Source organism: Lactuca sativa, chromosome 4 (assembly GCF_002870075.4).
Source record: "Lactuca sativa cultivar Salinas chromosome 4, Lsat_Salinas_v11, whole genome shotgun sequence".
In the NCBI taxonomy this organism is placed as follows: domain Eukaryota; kingdom Viridiplantae; phylum Streptophyta; class Magnoliopsida; order Asterales; family Asteraceae; genus Lactuca; species Lactuca sativa.
This window is the reverse complement of record NC_056626.2, coordinates 55,372,544-55,392,704: the sequence shown is the minus strand read 5'-3', so window position 1 is coordinate 55,392,704 and position 20,161 is coordinate 55,372,544. Positions and strand designations below refer to the sequence as shown.

Genomic DNA, 20,161 nt, shown 5'->3' with positions numbered 1-20,161 from the left:
TCTCCGGTCTTGACATCAGTTGCTGATACACCAGTAATTGAAGCCTCTCCATCAAAGGAAACGATTCCTTCGAAGACGAGGGTTTTTCGAAGAATCAAGATAAAGCGAAAGTCTCAATTGGTGAAGAAAACGCAGGTCACTCACCAAGGGGTTACAGTTCGTGAAGTTCCAGCCCCTGTGTCTCTATCTTCGAAAAAGAGAAGAGCTGAAGAAATGGCTAAGTTCTTGAAGAAAACCAAACATGTCGAAGATGAAGAACTTGTGCCTGAAACCCCTGAAGATGATATTCCAAAAGAAGTCGAAATCTTTCAATCTACTGAGATTTTGAAACCTGTTGACGTCAAGATTCTAGAATCAACGACTCTACCACAGGTTACTTCTACCATTGATTCTCCTACATTCCAATCTATCATGGATCAACCCTTTACCACCATTTTCTCAACACAATCTACTGAACCACCACATCCTTCATCACCTATTGCTGAAACAATGGCAATTGATGAAGAAACCGACAACGAAGGGTTTGGGGGAACTTTCGAAGACCTTTCTTTTGATAAAACAGAAGAAGATTTTCCGGATCATATGCTAATGACGATGAAGCAGTTCAAGATTTTGAATTCCAAATTGAATTCAATCTTGCAATCTCAAGCAGATATCGGAAGTGTGGGAATCAATCTTTTGGAAGTTGATTCATTGATGAAGGAGATGGAAAACAGGCTGCTTTCGAAGACTTCAGGGTTCATTCGTGATTCAGAAAGCCAAATTTTAGAGAAGACTGATCAATCTGATAATTCTACTGAGAATAGAATCAATTCTCTTAGAACTGATTTCATGAAGGAAGTTAAAGATTTGAAGATGGTTACGAAGGAGCGTCATGTGCTCTTCGTACAGGAGGTGAAGAAGGTTAGAGAGGATTTGAATATGCAGATTAGAGAACTTCGTGAAGAAATGACGAAGGAAGTTCAAACTATTCACCAGGAGTATGATTCTGCACATCAGAAGATTGACATCATTTGTGATGCAGTTGTTCAGTATGTCAAGATGTTTGAACAGCTCAACCCACATATGATTTCTCTTTCAGCAACTGAAGTTCAACATTTCGGAGAGTTGGTGAATCTACTGAAGGAACTCAAAGAAATCTCTTCGAAATCCTCTTCTTCAATTATCTCTCAAGAATTTCTATCTCAGAAATTTCTTCATTTTGAAGCCATTCTTCAAAAGCATCTTACTCCGCTACTTCGAATCTCAAGCCTTTTGCCAAGTGTATCAGATGCCCCACCTGTTGTCACAGGGGTGCAAGGGGGAGAAAAGAGTGTTCAAGCAAAGGCTAGGGAGCATGAGATGAAACCAGAAGATTCGAAGGCTCCAGTCAAACCAACAATATTTTCAGCTGCTCCAGTCATTTCGACTGTGACTACAACGGTTCCGATTCCAAGACCTAGTACAAAAGGTATTGTAATTGGGAATGTTGTTTCTTCGAATGTTTCTTCATCAAAGGGTGCAGCTCCTTCGAATGTGAAAGACAAAGGAAAAGGAGTCTTGATTGAGAAGACAGACAAAGAAAAGAAAGCTGAGGTGGCAGCTGAAGTGGAACGAATTAGGCATGTGGAGAGCATTATGCGACAAAGAGCTCTTGAAGGTTCGAATGTCGACAAGGGAGATCCTTCGAAAGTTTTCAACTATGAAACTATCGAATCAAGAGTGATGTTTGACCATATGTACTCTTTTGAGAAGATTCCTAAGAAGAGTTATGTGGTGACAAACATTGATTATGGGCAACTCGACTTTCCGATTAATGAGATGATGTTCGTCATGCCACAGTTTAAAGCAGAGTCAAAGAATATGGATGTCGAAGAAGGAAAGAAGATGAAAATTCGATTTCATGCTGTGTTAGCTAAAGCTCAAGAAGAAGTCTGGTATTCGGAGAAGATTAAGAAGGTGATATCCATAAAAAAGGATGTCATTTTCGAAGGAAAGTTTCAGAACTTGAAGTATGTTATGACAAGGGCAAGTGGGAAGATACAAGAGTTCACAATAGCTGACTTTCCATTGATGAACACGTATGATCTCATCAATGTTTCACTGATTCTCAAAGACAAGTCCTTTTCTTATCTCCAAGAAACAGAACCTGATGTCTTCAGTCTTGGGTGTAGGCATATAAAAGTTTTCTTGGAAAATTATTTCGAATGCCTAGCTCAAACTGATATTGAGCTTGCTACTGTCAAAGGCATCGACATTACAGCTCCAATGGCTCCTACGAAGAAGCAGGTGGAATTGAAGAAATACGAAGACAGAGAAATTTGTTTAAAGCCTTTGGGGATAGTCTTCGTTGGAAAAGACAAAGTTGGAAGGGCCAAGAGATTCTTGTTTCAAACCTCTGAAGTAGAAAGATATACAAACTCGCAATATACGAACTTAATTGTTCGTATGAATCATTGCAAGAAGAATTCAGAAGGAGATAAAGAAAGTTATCTCTTGGTACATGGAAATTCGAAGAGTACTGATGTATGTTGTACAACTACTTACTTCATGAAGACTTCGACCTTTATTCCAAAGGGGGAGATTGTTAGGGTTTGTATTGTAATATGTCGAAGTATTGTTTTTGTTACGAAGGGTTGTTAGTCTTTGTAAGTTGTGTCTTCGAATGTAACGTTATAATTACTAAGGCATTTTATCGAAGCTTTAATGTCTAGTCCTTAGTATTTTTTTATGCTTTTGTACGCCTATAAATAGGAGTCTGTACAATGTGAGAATAGAACTTTTCACACACTTTACAGAGAATTCTGTTATACTCTGTAAATCAGAAAGCATAATATGAGCTGATCAAAGATTATATTTACTCTCTTGTTCATCGTGATTCTTCTTTCTTAATTCTTACATAAATTGATCTTTAAACTCGATTACAAATCTCTTCAGTAACTTCCTCATACGATCTTCATTTTGGACGTTTTTTATATCCACATAATCAAGAGAACATATTCTACTCAAAATTCTTATCTATAACTCTCAAGTATACTAAATGCAATTTGTTTTGGACATTAATTAATATTTATTTTGTAAATTGTTTTCTGATTGTCAACGACCGTCAAGTTTGAGAAATTTTAAGGTATTCCATATGTAATTTTAGGTATAATGGCTTAAATTGCACTCAAGAATAAGGAATAATACACAATATGTCTTGTTACAATGATGATCACGATGGTTTGATCGTCAAACTTTGACATATTTATACCAATTGTTACACTCTAGTTGTTATTCAATGGATAAAATTTATCATTATGAGATGTCACCCTGTCATTCAATGAATTTGGACTTCAGTGTTTATTGAACTCTTCAATGAAATAAATGAAAATTTGCTAATTCTTACACAAATATTATAAATTAGTATTTGTAATGTTATACTGAACTTTATAGAGTTCAATAGATTGTAGAAAAAAATTAAATATAGTTGTAAGGAATGTAGAAGGATGTTTTGACAATCTATTGTAGATGCCTTACTACCTTATTTATCTTACTACCTTATCAGACAAATATTGATTTCCTCATCAAATACACCTCCTTAGACCACACCTAATAGAATCATGTAATCGCATACTCATTATTATATATAATAAAACAAAAGTTTTTATGAACAATAAATTTTTTACTTAGATTTTCATATATTTGTAGTTTTAGTCTATATGTAGAAAATAAATTACAAAAGTTATATGTAGAGAACAAATTACAAAAGTTGTCAATGTAATTTTTATAAAAAGTTATTGTGTAGTTTTTTAGCAACGATTCATGTGTTTAACACAAATTACAAAAATAGTCTCTATTGAATAGAAAATTTGCAGATTATGCCTACGCCACTTGTAATACATTGCCATGTTTCGTCCTTACACTTTTCGGATTTCACACTTTCGCCACATAAATTTTGTATATTTGCAAATTTCCTCCGTACCCTTTCGGCGTTACGTATGTTCAGTCCCCCGTGACGAGTGACGAAACAGGTAAGTTACTGGTTGTTAATAAATTGATAATAATGGTCCTAATGGTCTTTCAAAAATATCATAATTAGTCTCTCTAATATTTTGATGTATTTTGTAACATAAAAGACACTAGCATATTTTTTCAAAAATTGAATTAAAACATAAATTAATGCCAACCGTTGATTTACTCCATAATATTATGAGTAAAATCAAAATCAAAACCGAAACCATATCCAAATACTCTGTTTTGTGTTTCGACTTAATTTTTTAAACAAAAAATATGGAGCTTGTTTTCAATTTGTACGTTTGTAACGGACCCAACCCAATGGTGGATCAAGGATTTGGTTGGATATGAAAATGATACCTTTTTCGGGTCGATCGAAATTGTTTTAAATACGGGTCGCATGATCTACTTTTTCATTTCAATTTAAGAAAAAAGGACCATTAAAAATGGTATAGTTGTTTTCAATTTAAAAAATTGTAACATGTTCTATTAAAATTAAAATCAAAATCCTAACAAACCTCCTACGTACACACCGACATACGCATCCAAACCTTTAATTCCATCTTAACCTAAATTTATTCCAAAACACCATCGGCTTTTACCTAATTCCCACGCTATTAAATTTTTCTCATCTATAACTTCAGTTTTCCACCGTCCAAACTTATCCCTCAAGCAACGTTATTATTATTATTTTTTTTCTTAAAACTCATCACCATTCACTATCCTATAAACCACTAAAACTCCTCAATTACCATGTCCCACATCGCTTAAAATCAAAACTCAACCCTCAAAATCAACCTATATATAAATTCATTATCAAACCCACAAATTTCCTTCAAACAATTCCATCTTGAGAATTATTCTCTCACCCCTCAACCTACCTTCAGTTCACCCAAACAACTAACTCAAAGCAAATTATCCATCTCAAAACGTCCACAATGTTGAGTTCTTTCAACATCAACTGTGCAATCATCAATATGAATCAAGAAAGTTAGTTTGTCATACATGCACAATGTATCTTGACTGCTTCTGAGATTTCAAAAAATGAAACCCATGGTATCTTAGTTTTGAATGGGTTCTAATTTTCTTATTAAAGCTTTTTGAATATTCAGAGTTTCATGTCACTTCATGCTCGTGTTTTTTATTTCTAAACCATACAAATTCTAATAAATTCATGAAAACTTTGATAAACTTTAGTGTTCTAGATTAGTTGATGTTCATTGTTTTACAAACCGCAAGCATGCATACATGTAGGAAATTCAAAAGATTCCACGACCCTGAAGACACAATCAAATGTAATTACCCCGATTTCTTGATTCTAATTACCCTGATTTCTTTTAAAATTTTGAAGAGCATCATCAAATATTTAGTGTGTTTGAACATTTAGGTCTCCGATTACATATTGTTTAAAATTTCAAGATTGCTTAATGTAGAACTCCTCTATGTCGAAATTGATTATTTTTTTTAAATGTGGTGAAAGAAGAGAAATCACAAAATACGAAAACATTTACTGTTTGATCCAACATGATCCCACATTTTCTGACATACTTAGGGCTCACCTTGCCATATTATACAGTTTATTGGTTGGCTCAAAATGACCACGGATGTGGAGCTTCACGGCTATTATCAGAGACTTCCAAAGATTATCTGAGCTTTTTGCTAATTTCTTCTGCAATCGAGTTTGAGAGATGGGTTGAACGCTGGAATAGGCTATGGTGGTTCATTGTTGACATTGGTTTTTATACATTCGACGATATTGGTTTATAAATATTTAGGAATAATGGGTTGATTTCAGAGTTTTTTTTAATATGTTTTTATGAAAATGATTGCCATCTTAACATTTCAGGATCTGTTAAAAATATATTAATTAAAAAAATCTCCGATGTCATCCCTTAAAATATTTTGTAAACCAATACTAATATTATTGTCGAACAAAATGGAATGTGCATAGAGACCTATCTCATCGATGAACCACCGGTGCCTGTTCCACCGTTGATCATTGCGTCTCTCCAACTCGATAAGTGCCGAACTTACCAAAAACTCACAATATTGGAATTCTTGGATAGCCGTCTTTAGCTCCACATCCGTCGTCCTTTTGAGCCGAGCAATAAACTATGTAAATTCGGTAAGTTGGGCCAGTAGTCCGTCACTATGTTTCAAAAAAACCAACTCTCTGCATTAAGCAATTTTGAAGATTTGAATAATATGTATTTGGCGACGTAAATGATCAAAGAACACTAAAGATTTGATCCAGCTCCATCACCTACAACAAATTTCATAGGTAAGTTGTAGGTAAAACGGTTTGCCTACGGAATACCTACGGAAAAAGCTTCGTAGGAATATAGCTCGTGGGTAAATGGTTGTAATGGATTGCCTAGGGAATTTCCTATAGACTACCTACGAAATTTTCTGTAGGTAATTTTCCTATGGATTGCCTACAACTCTAGCCACCTACGGATTAGCTACGGAACAGGTTACCCACATAACTTTTATCTACATATTACCTATGGAATTTTAGCTACGGATTACCTACAATAAACATTACCTACAAATTTCCTAAAAAAAATATTACCTACAAATTTCCTACAATAAATATTACCTACTGATTCCCTATTGATTCCCTATGACTTTTCCAATTATTTGTGACAACAAATCCATAGCTAAATAATTTCCTTTAAATAAAAAAAAAACTGAAAAAACTGAAAAAATATCCAGGTTTTTTCTACCTAAAATACAGAAAAACCAATAATACATTGCAGATGGAAAAAAAGAAAAAAAACCCATTACATTCATATTCAACCGGTCAAAATAAAATGTCATCAACATTCACAAAAAGCTAGGAACTATCTAGCAGAGAGGGGATATGAGGGTGACGATTGGCAGACTCTTGGCTCCACCGATTTCCTTCTTCGCCATAAGTGAACAACGAGAGAGAAAGAAAGAAAGAAAGAAATAAAGAGAGGAGGGGGGCGAGGGAGAGAGAGGGAGAGTTAGTGAGAGAGATTATATACATAGATCGAGAGGTATGGAATGAGAGAATAAAAATCTGATTATGAATTATCTTAAGGACAAATTTGCAAAAATGGTCCCTGTGGTATGCATTTTTTCTGAGGTTTAGTCCAAAACTCGACTTTTTTGGCTTCATGGTCCTTTTGGGCTAATTTCATCGTAGAATTGGTCCCCGATATATTTGAAAAGACTACTTTTCCCTTTTAATTTGTTTTTTCCATTTACTTAAATATATTTTTCTTTTATTTAAATATAAATGATAAAATCAAGAAGGGGACTCACCTCTCTCTCTCTTTATCTCTCTCGTGTTATTCTTAAAAACTCAAGAACACAAAGATACTTTAACTTTTATGGATTTGTTCTTCAAAACACACACACACACTTAAGAACACATAGACACACTCTTATAAACACATACACACTCAAGAATACTCCTGAAATCTTTCTAGAAATGAAAACCACACACTCAAATCATTGATGGTCGCACGGAAGGGTATGTCTTGATTTTCTTGGGGGTGATCTGGTGCGATTTTGATAAAAGAGCAAGTGGGTCTAAGAGGTGGGTCTTGAATTTGATGCTACCATAAGCCACATCTCATCTCTGCCACCAAGAGACATCAACATCAAAAACCCTCATGCAAATTTGACACCTTCAGAAAACCCCTCGAAAAACCACCATCTTCATCTCCGCTACCATGAGTCGTTCGCATCTCCGTCACCAAGGGTTTTAAGTTTTAGATCTCAAGAAGGGGAAGTAGTGGGTCTTGATTTTCTTGAGTTCATTTGGTGTGGTTTTAACAGAAAAAGGAGTGGGTGTAGGAGTTGTATTTTTTTTTGTTTCTCTCATGGTTGAAGCTTTGAACAGAAAAGTGAGAATCTACAGAGTTCTTTTCTGATGCATATACCCACATAAAGGAGAAGTTGGCAGGTTCTTTCCTTTATAGTGTCTTCAACATCTTTGTATCTAAGTGTGTGTTCATCTTTTATCCATAAATGAAATTGATCTTCAATATTCAAGTGGTGAGAGGATTTAATCATAAAAAAATGGTGAGGAATTACACCTCCTTCATATGATCTTTAGTGGTGAGGGAGGGGTCTTTTGGCTATTGGTGGGGATGACGAGCAATTGATTGTGCAAAGCTTGATTTCTAATTGTGTTGTTGGTGGTTGGAAGGAGGGACGTTGGTGAGGGAGCCAATGGGTGAGGGTTTTGAAGATGTTGATGGTCATTATATCTTCTTGGAGAGAGAGAGAGAGAGAGAGAGAGAGAGAGAGAGAGAGAGAGAGAAGGTGGGTCCCATACTTGATTTGATTTAACATTTATATTTAAATAAAAGAAAAAAATATTTAAGTAAATGGAAAAAATAAATTAAAAGGACTATGAAGCCAAAAAAGTCGAGGTCTAGATTAAACCTCAGAAAAAATGCATACTACAGGGACTATTTTTGCAGTTTTGTCTTATATTACGGTACAAAATCGTATCTGTAGGAGATATTGGAAGATATCATGCACATGCATGTACTTGGATAGTAATGTCACCATTACTCGTTGCCTCTATTCACGTGACAACAATCCGGATTTGCGAAAATCATTCTAAAAGTGCCCAAATGATTGTCTATAATGCGGTGATTTTCAAAATGCAAACATAAGTCAATTCCGATATACCAAACTCCATGAATTAGCATTTAAAGTTTCATGATTAATTATTTCAGATTCGACCGATTTTATGAATCTGATTTTGCTTGAGATTAAAAATATAATAAAAATGAAAGTAAATAGTAGACCACAGTATCAGTTCAAAAATGTGTTCAAAAACCATTTACGAGATTAAAATTAGATAAGTATTGATTTTATAACTAGAAAGAGGCATAACTTCCTCATACGATCTTCGTTTTGGACGTTTTTTATATCCACATAATCAGGAGAACATATTCTACTCAAAGTTCTTATCTATAATTCTCAAGTATACTAAATGCAATTTGTTTTGGACATTAATTAATATTTATTTTGTAAATTGTTTTCTGATTGTCAACGACCGTCAACTTTGAGAAATTTTAAGGTATTCCGTATGTAATTTTAGGTATAATGGCTTAAATTGAACTCAAGAATAAGGAATAATACACAATATGTCTTGTTACAATGATGATCACGATGGTTTGATTGTCAAACTTTGACATATTTATACCAATTGTTACAGTCTAGTTGTTATTCAATGGAAAAAATTTATCATTATGAGATGTCACCCTGTCATTCAATGAATTTGGACTTCAGTGTTTATTGAACTCTTCAATGAAATAAATGAAAGTTTGCTAATTCTTACACAAATATTATAAATTAGTTTTTGTAATGTTATACTAAACTTTATAGAGTTCAATAGATTGTAGAAAAAATTAAATATAGTTGTAAGGAATGTAGAAGGATGTTTTGACAATCTATTGTAGATGCCTTACTACCTTATCAGACAAATATTGATTTCCTCATCAAATACACCTCCTTAGACCACACCTAATAGATTCATGTAACCACATACTCATTATTATACATAATAAAACAAAAGTTTTTATGAACAATAATTTTTTTACTTCTGGAATTTTGACCAAAACGATTTTAGTTTTGGAGTTTTGCCGCAAAGGTTTTAGATTTTGATAGATTTGGTCTTAAATTTTTTTTTTAATTTACAGAAAAGGTCATTGTGAAGGTTTTTATTATTATTATTATCATTTTTATTTATATTTTTATTTTTTACAAAAACAGTTACAAGTTTAAAATTTTCATATATTGGTAGTTTTGGTCTATATGTAGAAAACAAATTACAAAAGTTATATGTAGAGAACAAATTACAAAAGTTATCAATGTAATTTTCATAAAAAGTTGTTGTGTAGTTTTTTAGCAACGATTCATGCGTTTAACACAAATTACAAAAATAGTCTCTATTGAATAGAAAATTTACAGATTATGCCTACGCCACTTGTAATATATTGCCATGTTTCGTCCTTACACTTTTCGGATTTCACACTTTCGCCACATAAATTTTGTATATTTGCAAATTTCCTCCGTACGCTTTCGGCGTTACGTATGTTCAGTCCCCCCGTGACAAGTGACGAAACAGGTAAGTTACTAGTTGTTAATAAATAGATAATAATGGTCCTAATGGTCTTGTAACATAAAAGACACTATCATATTTTTTCAAAAATTGAATTAAAACGTAAATTAATGCCAACCGTTGATTTACTCCATAATATTATGAGTAAAATCAAAATCAAAACCGAAACCATATCCAAATACTCTGTTTTGTGTTTCGACTTAATTTTTTAAACAAAAAATATGGAGCTTGTTTTCAATTTGTACGTTTGTAACGGACCCAACCCAATGGTGGATCAAGGATTTGGTTGGATATGAAAATGATACCTTTTTCGGGTAGATCGAAATTGTTTTAAATACGGATCGCATGATCTACTTTTTCATTTCAATTTAAGAAAAAAGGACCATTAAAAATGGTATAGTTGTTTTCAATTTAAAAAATTGTAACATGTTCTATTAAAATTAAAATCAAAATCCTAACCAACCTCTTACGTACACACCGACATACGCATCCAAACCTTTAATTCCATCTTAACCTAAATCTATTCCAAAACACCATCGGCTTTTACCTAATTCCCACGCTACTAAAATTTTCTCATCTATAACTTCAGTTTTCCACCGTCCAAACTTATCCCTCAAGCAACGTTATTATTATTATTTTTTTCTTAAAACTCATCACCATTCACTATCCTATAAATCACTAAAACTCCTCAAGTACCATGTCCCACATCGCTTAAAATCAAAACTCAACCCTCAAAATCAACCTATATATAAATTCATTATCAAACCAACAAATTTCCTTCAAACAATTCCATCTTGAGAATTATTCTCTCACCCCTCAACCTACCTTCAGTTCACCCAAACAACTAACTCAAAGCAAATTATCCATCTCAAAACGTCCACAATGTTGAGTTCTTTCAACATCAACTGTGCAATCATCAATATGAATCAAGAAAGTTAGTTTGTCATACATGCACAATGTATCTTGACTGTTTCTGAGATTTCAAAAACTGAAACCCATGATATCTTAGTTTTGAATGGGTTCTAATTTTCTTATTAAAGCTTTTTGAATATTCAGAGTTTCATGTCACTTCATGCTCGTGTTTTTTATTTCTAAACCATACCAATTCTAATAAATTCATGAAAACTTTGATAAACTTTAGTGATCTAGATTAGTTGATGTTCATTGTTTTACAAACCGCAAGCATGCATAAATGTAGGAAATTCAAAAGATTCCACGACCCTGAAGACACAATCAAATGTAATTACCCCGATTTCTTGATTCTAATTACCCTGATTTCTTTTAAAATTTTGAAGAGCATCATCAAATATTTAGTGTGTTTGAACATTTAGGTCTCCGATTACATATTGTTTAAAATTTCAAGATTGCTTAATGTAGAACTCCTCTATGTCGAAATTGATTATTTTTTTTAAATGTGGTGAAAGAAGAGAAATCACAAAATACGAAAACATTTACTGTTTGATCCAACATGATCCCACATTTTCTGACATACTTAGGGCTCACCTTGCCATATTATACAGTTTATTGGTTGGCTCAAAATGACCACGGATGTGGAGCTTCACGGCTATTATCAGAGACTTCCAAAGATTATCTGAGCTTTTTGCTAATTTCTTCTGCAATCGAGTTTGAGAGATGGGTTGAACGCTGGAATAGGCTATGGTGGTTCATTGTTGACATTGGTTTTTATACATTCGACGATATTGGTTTATAAATATTTAGGAATAATGGGTTGATTTCAGAGTTTTTTTTAATATGTTTTTATGAAAATGATTGCCATCTTAACATTTCAGGATCTGTTAAAAATATATTAATTAAAAAAATCTCCGATGTCATCCCTTAAAATATTTTGTAAACCAATACTAATATTATTGTCGAACAAAATGGAATGTGCATAGAGACCTATCTCATCGATGAACCACCGGTGCCTGTTCCACCGTTGATCATTGCGTCTCTCCAACTCGATAAGTGCCGAACTTACCAAAAACTCACAATATTGGAATTCTTGGATAGCCGTCTTTAGCTCCACATCCGTCGTCCTTTTGAGCCGAGCAATAAACTATGTAAATTCGGTAAGTTGGGCCAGTAGTCCGTCACTATGTTTCAAAAAAACCAACTCTCTGCATTAAGCAATTTTGAAGTTTTGAATAATATGTATTTGGCGACGTAAATGATCAAAGAACACTAAAGATTTGATCCGGCTCCATCACCTACAACAAATTTCATAGGTAAGTTGTAGGTAAAACGGTTTGCCTACGGAAAAAGCTTCGTAGGAATATAGCTCGTGGGTAAATGGTTGTAATGGATTGCCTAGGGAATTTCCTATAGACTACCTACGAAATTTTCTGTAGGTAATTTTCCTATGGATTGCCTACAACTCTAGCCACCTACGGATTAGCTACGGAACAGGTTACCCACATAACTTTTATCTACATATTACCTATGGAATTTTAGCTATGGATTACCTACAAATTTCCTAAAAAAAATATTACCTACAGATTTCCTACAATAAACAACACCATTTTAATTGTACAAAAAACCAAAACAGTCTATATGAAAATGATAAAAGATAACTTACATATGTTTTTTTTTTTGGAAAGGGAACTTCCCTAACAAGGGTTTCCGGGCCAGCTTTCGCGCACCGACTAATCCTCCGCTGCAAACATGAGGCTTTTGCCTCATGCCCTGGAGTCACTGCAGGCGAACCTCCATGGCCACAAGGGTTTAGTAGTGTCGGGATTTGAACATGGGTCAATAGGTTATCCACCATATGTTCCACATGCCTCAGCAAGTCACCACAACCCAATTGGTTAACTTACATATGCTTGTTGCGCTATACTAGTGATATATTGCAATCCCTCACCATCTCCATTAAAATACTTTGCCTTCGACTCTGCTGTAAGACGTGTCTTCATAAACACATCGACCCAGTCTGGGTCTTTACCCGTCAACTTTTTCTACATGAACGAAATATAGTTGATGTAATTGGTGCCAAGAGAAAACATATTAATAAAATTTATAATTATGATTACGTACCATATGCTTACGAGTCTCGCTGACTTGCCACCTGTATATGTAGCTGTCACTCCAGAATCAACAGAAGTGCTACGGATCCTCTTCCCGATAAGAGATTTTTCTTCCATTCATTGGCGTCCCAATACCGTAAAAAGAATATATATATATATATATATATATATATATATATATATATATATATATATATATATATATATATATATATATATATATATATATATAAAAGAAACAAAAATAAACAATAATGAACCAGATCACTTATAGCACACAAACGCCTCCACACGTCTTCATGTATGGGAAGAGGAGAAAAATTATGGAGGATCTGATATGAGTCATTAATTTCATGGATAGTATGCCCTGCTTTTCTTGCCATTCATCCATCTCTAAAACGCTCTTTCAAAACACTCTAAAAACAGCAATCGAAGATGTCACTTTCTTCTTGTGAATTCCACCGATAACGAGTCTGCAAAAAAAAAAAAAAAAAAAAAAAAAAAAAAAAAAAAAAAAAAAAAAGTAAACTTAATTTGCAAATTAAAATAGAGTAAGGATAAAATATACAAACAAATAATCAATATATTACCTTAAAACGTGCAAACCATTGTTTGACAACCTCCCGTGGGATACCCTTATATGTAGGCCAAGCATGATCCAAACAATCCCATGCCATTTCTGCAATGTACCCATGTATATAATGGTCTGCAAACCTAAAACATTGAAATAACTACATAAGTATAATCATAACATCATTAATCATAAATTTAAATAACAAAAAGACTAACCCCTTCCCATCTCGTTGGATCAACGGTAACTAAGAACCATGCGAATCTGCAACATTAGAGCCACCCGGTGTATCTTCAACATTCGAGTGGCAAGGTGTCTGCATGTTTATACCACAATCATCCTCCTAAGTGTAATAATTATCAGCCCGGTCCTCGCTACAGCCGTCAATCATCTGAAGTCCGTGTGGGGTAACTTGGCTAAACACTGCCGCAAAATCTGTCTGGGGATCCGCCGTCCTGTTGAGCCGAGCAGTAAACTATGTAAATTCGGTAAGTTGGGGCCAGTAGTCCGTCACTATGTTCCAAAAAAAACCAACTCTCTGCATTAATCAATTTTGAAGTGTTGAATAATATGTATTTGGCAGCGTAAATGATCAAAGAGCACTAAAGATTTGATCCTTCCTTCAAATTTCTGGAACACTACTACAAAACAGCTCCATTACCTACAACAAATTCCGTAGGTAAGTTGTAGGTAAAACGGTTTGCCTACGAATTACCTACGGAAAACGCTTCGTAGGAATATAGCTCGTGGGTAAATGCTTGTAACAAATTGCCTACGGAATTTCCTATAGACTACCTACGGAATTTACTGTAGGAAATTTTCCTATGGATTGCCTACAATTCTATCCACTTACGGATTAGCTACGGAAGTTGTTTTACTACAGGTTACCTACGAAACTTTTATCTACATATTACCTACGAAATTTTAGCTATGGATTACCTACAATAAATATTTCCTACAAATTTCCTACAAAAAATATTACCTACAGATTTCCTACAATAAAGATTACCTACTTATTCCCTACGAATTTTCTAATTATTTGTGACCGATTTACCTGTCGCAAATCCATAGTTAAATGATTTCCTTTAAATTAAAAAAACAGAAAAAATTGAAAAAAACCAATAATACATTACAAATGCAGAAAAAAACCATTACATTCATCTTCAACCGGTCAAAATAAAATGTCATTAACATTCACAAAAAGCTAGGAACTATCTAGCACATTACCCGACAAAATAAAATGTCACTAACATTCACAAAAAGCTAAAAACTATCTAACGGATTACCGGCCAAAATAAAATGTCACTGACATTCACAAAAAGCTAGAAACTATCTAGCGGATTACCGTATGGGTTGTTTATATATAGTCTAATACATTTCTAATGTTTAACATTCATAGAACTAGGAACTATTAGGCGGATTACCCGATGGGTTCAACTTTCGCAAAATGACCGCAACTTGTTCTTCTAACTCAGCGTGTCGCACACATTTCATTTTGTCTTATTTGAAATTGTGCATCCATTTCAGCTTCTCTTTCTTTCAATTGCAAATCCAATTTAGCTTGCATCTCGATTTGCATGTTTTCCATTTTCTCTCTCAACCTTAGCACCTAAAAATGGTAAGAACATTAAAATCAGCAAGTCAACTTCACTTTTAAACCATCATAGCAATGCACTTTACTTTTAATTCATTATAAGAAAATATAAGTATTGTAATCAATAATACCGACAAACTTTATTTTATATCAACAATCCATAATAGCAATATACTTTACCTTATAATATCCATAATAGCAACATACTATAGTATTCATCCATAATAAGCAATGCATTTCAATTCGACCACCCATAATAGCAACATACTTTATTTTCATCCATGTACTACCCATAATGGCAACGACATATTTTTATTTTTCTCTATAAAACATAATGCATTTATCGAATAAGTATACCTCTTGTTGTGATTGTTCAGCCGAGGGTGAGGTAGACCCAAAAGAATATGTACCGCTTACATCAAAATGAAGATCAAATGATCCAATACCATATATGCGACCTTTGCCTTTCCCTCCCTGCCTCTGCATCTGTGTGGCGGCCCACAACTCAGGATCATTAGTTCTTTGCTGAGTCGGATCGTCTCCATACGTCTCGATGCGGCCTTTCCTATATGCCTCCTATAATTTATCAAAACAACACCATTTTAATTATACAGAAAACCAAAACAGTCTATATGAAAATGATAAAAGATAACTTACATATGCTTGTTGCGCTGTACTAGTGATATATTGCAATCCCTCACCATCTCCATTAAAATACTTTGCCTTAGACTCTGCCGTAAGACGTGTCTTCATAAACACTTCGACCCTGGGTCTTTACCCGTCAAACTTTTCTACATAAATCAAATTATAGTTGATGTAATTGGTGCCAAGAGAAAACATATTAATAAAATTTATAATTATGATTACTTACCATCTGCTTACGAGTCTCGCTGACTTCGATGTTGCCGCCTGTATACGTATCGGTCACCCTAGAATCAACAGAAGTGCTACGGTTCCTCTTCCCGATAAGAGATTTTTTCTTCCATTCATCTGTGTGTCCCAATACTGTAAAAAGAATATACTGAGTGTAATAATTATCAGCCCCCTCCTCGGCACGGCCACCAATCATCTGAAGGCCGTGTGGGGTAACTTGACTAAACACCACCACAAAATCTGTCTGGGGATCAGCGTTTCCTAGATTAGGTAAATATGTCCGACCTCGTTGTAAGTTACCTCCCATACTACCACCTAGATTAGAGTCGGATGACGACACAACTCTATGAAAATTACCACGTGTATTTCCACCCAGATTAGAGAAAGATGCCCGACCTCGTTCCGACATGATGCGTTTAATAAATCACAAAAAAAAGTCAGATATATAATATAAGATTGACATGTACAACAAAGAACAATGTTAATAATATTCGTATCATAAATCACAAATAAAGTTTAAAATCACAAATAACTTAAAGTGGACATGTCATTTAATTAATTGTAATAATTTGAAGTGCACAACAATAAACAATGTTCCTAACATCAGTCCTCATCATAATCAGAACCGTCGTCAAAATAAACAAGTTCATTTCCATTATCCTCTATATCATCTTCGTCTTCAAGTTGTTCCTCATGTTGATCCTGTTGAGATCAAACGTTGTCCTCATCAAATATTTCATCATAGGTATTTGTATTTAATGCTAGGCATAAACGGTCAATACGAGTTACTTCATTCGGTAATTCAAACCGCTCATCAATCTGAAAGAACCCGCCTGCATCAATTTCATCTTCGGTGACTTCAAATACACCTCTTGGTTTTGTTTTGACAACCACCCACAAATCTTTTGTTTCCCTAGTCATTGCAAGGTATGGTGTATAAAATACTTTGTTCCGCCTGCGATGCCAAGCAAAAGGGGTCATTCGTTTGAAGTTGAGACTTGTATTTGACATCAACCATCTTATTTTTGTTAAAGATTACACCGTTTTTGTTATCAAACCAAGTACATTTGAACAGTACAACATTCGAGGGTTCGATGCCATAATACTTAATCTCTAGTATCTCATCCACTAAGCCGTAGTAATCTGACTCTTCAGCATTATACATCTCCCCTGTTACACATACCCCATAATTATTCATCGCATGCACTTTACCGTAGTTTTGAGTGTGAAACTTATAACCATTTACAAAGTATCTGTTACGATACTCAACATACTGCTCTGGTTTTCGTGCTAAGGCTTCTAGATGTTTAACACTTCCATCTGAGTTTAGCCTTACCTACATTGAAGACCATTAACATATTGTGTTATATAATGATGCATTAATACTAATAACTACTATTGAACTAGTTTTACTTGCTAGTTTTACTTACTTTTTGCTCAAACCATTGAGCAAAGTATTTATCTCTGAGACTCGCAACTTGTTCGCCCTGATACATTCGTGGAGCAACTTCATAAAACTCTTGGATGTAAGGGGTAACTTCTCCACAATTTAGTAAAATGTAGGTGTGCGCCTTGTGGTGTTGTTCATGAGTCATCCATTTTTGATTTCCACCCTTTTCATATAACCTTCTTGATGGTACAACAAACACACTTAGTGGTGGTTGTTCACTCAAAGAGTTGTGATGTTACAGTGTGAAATTCCGCAGCTCTCGATTATGATGTGTCTCAATCGTAGGTGCAAAACATAAAGAACAATAGGCAGCGAGTTCATTCACTAGATGTTCATTAACGATTGAACCCTCAACCCTTGCTTTTTTTTTTTTTATAATTCTTCTTTTTATTAAGCCCAACTTCCTATATTTCGAAATTATCAATAATGTGTTAGGAATACTAAAAAAAACTTATAAAACATTTGATAACATGTTAAACAGTGTGATTACCTCTCATATAGATACATCCACCTATAATGTACCAGACCACCAATAATAGCTTCATCAACTAAGGGGCTGTTTGGTAGGATCTGAAATTTTAAGATCTGAATTTTTAAGAGGTCTGAATTTCTAAGAGGGTCTGAATTTTTAAGATCTGAATTTTAACATGTTGTTTGGTTGAAAGCTCTAAATTTTTGTGCTGAATGATAAAAATAACCATTTTACCCTTCTGTATCATTTCTTTCAACTACAACACCATACCCTTGATAAAAACACATCAAAGTAGGATGCTAGAAATAAACATCATACATGTGATTTTTTTTTTCATCAAAGTAGGTTGATAAACATAAGCATTACACCGAATATTACAAAAAATACAATGTAAACTAAACAACACAATATTTTATTACAATTATCGGACAATAATTTGGTCAGCATCACACCCCATACAAGGTTTACATGAAATACTGCATATGAATGAAAAATGTTGCTAATCTACAGAAACACACAGAGGACATTTTCACCATTAACATGCAACAACCCGTCACCCTCTTCATCGTACGCTACCACCATACACCATCACCGGGCACAAACCTGTCATCGAACTTTATCATCATCATCGCAGCCTTCATGACGCCATCAACTTCTATTCACCAACCCTGGTCACTCAACAATAGATTTCAACAAAAATTAAGCACATAACAACAAGATTAGCAATAGATTTCAACAAATGAACAAAATCAACAACTTGTATTAGCAACTACAAACACATTTTCAATAAAATAGATCAAATCAACAAAGTTCAACAACAAGTTTTAGCTATACATATCAATTTTCAGCTATACAAAATCTGAAAAAATAGCATTTATATTCAGCATTTGCATAAAACTATACTCCGCATCTGATTTCAGAAAAAAGAAGAAAAAAAGTTTTCTATGAAATCACTGAATTCAAGGAGACATAAACTTGCAAAAATCATCAGCACTTAAAGAAAATGATAGTACTTGCAAAAACCATCAACATAAGATCAAGAACATTCTATTTCAATATTAGATTTCAGCATAACATCAAGACCATTTGATTTCAACGAACATTTCAACATAACAACAAATGAACATAATTCAGCTGTGATTTTCAAGCACATCAGAACAAATTACATACAATTTCAACATAAAAAACTCTATTTCTGTAGGAAGAACAAATCACATCAGAAAAAAAAGACCAAAACAACCTTAATATCTTGAACTCGATTTTCAGAGGAAGATGAAAAAAATAGCATATGATACTCGATTTTCAGAGGGAGGCAGAAAATAACAGTCGAAAATAGAAGCAAAACATTCTAGAAAAAAAAAGTCTCCAACTCTTATTTTCGAGTTTTGGGAAAAAAAAAGAGGAAGAAACTCTCACCTAGAACTGGAAAATTGATTACTTTGACGAAGGGAGGCGGCGATAAAGGAGGCGGCGACGTTGGTTGGGTTGCCGCCGGCGACGTAGCTGGTGGAGGGAGGCAGTTCTGAGATAGAGGGAAGAGGGAGAAGTGGTGCTCGTCTTGTGAAGCATAGAGCGAAGGAAATGAGCGTTGATATTTTAGGGCACAAAGGGAAGACGCGTTATTTTCAAAAGTTCAGACATGGTTTGACATCTGAAAGTTTAAGAGGCATTTATAAAATTAAGAGGTAAAAAATAAGATGCTAACAAACAAGCTGAATCTGAATTTTTAAGAGGTTGCCTCTTAATTTTTCAATTAAGAGGTAAACAAACAACCCCTAAATGTATGATCAGGTGTTCCATGGAATCAAAGCAACTTGGTGGGAATATTTTCTCTAACTTGCAGATGGTTTGAACAACACTGTGTTTCATGTTATATAAGTCCTCCATGTGCAATGTTCTTTAGCATAATACGCGAAAGAACATGGACAACTCTATAATGGCCTCATATATCATTTTTGGAACAAACCCTCTAATAGCAATTGGAAACAACCGTTGCATAAACACGTGTCAATCGTGGATTTTGAAGCTATAAAAACTACCATCCTTAATGTTTACACAATTCCCTATGTTTGAAGCATAGTCGTCTGGAAA

General features: G+C 34.2%; 1 long non-coding RNA gene across 1 annotated transcript in view; it reads right to left on the bottom strand.

Moving 5' to 3' along the window:
* Positions 1 to 18,459: 18,459 nt before the first annotated feature.
* LOC122197632 (uncharacterized) overlaps positions 18,460 to 20,161 on the bottom strand; it is a 43,042-nt gene continuing 41,340 nt past the window's right edge. The window contains exon 2 of the long non-coding RNA XR_006191244.2: positions 18,460 to 18,738. This is a non-coding gene — a long non-coding RNA (uncharacterized LOC122197632). The remainder of the gene's footprint in view (positions 18,739 to 20,161) is intronic.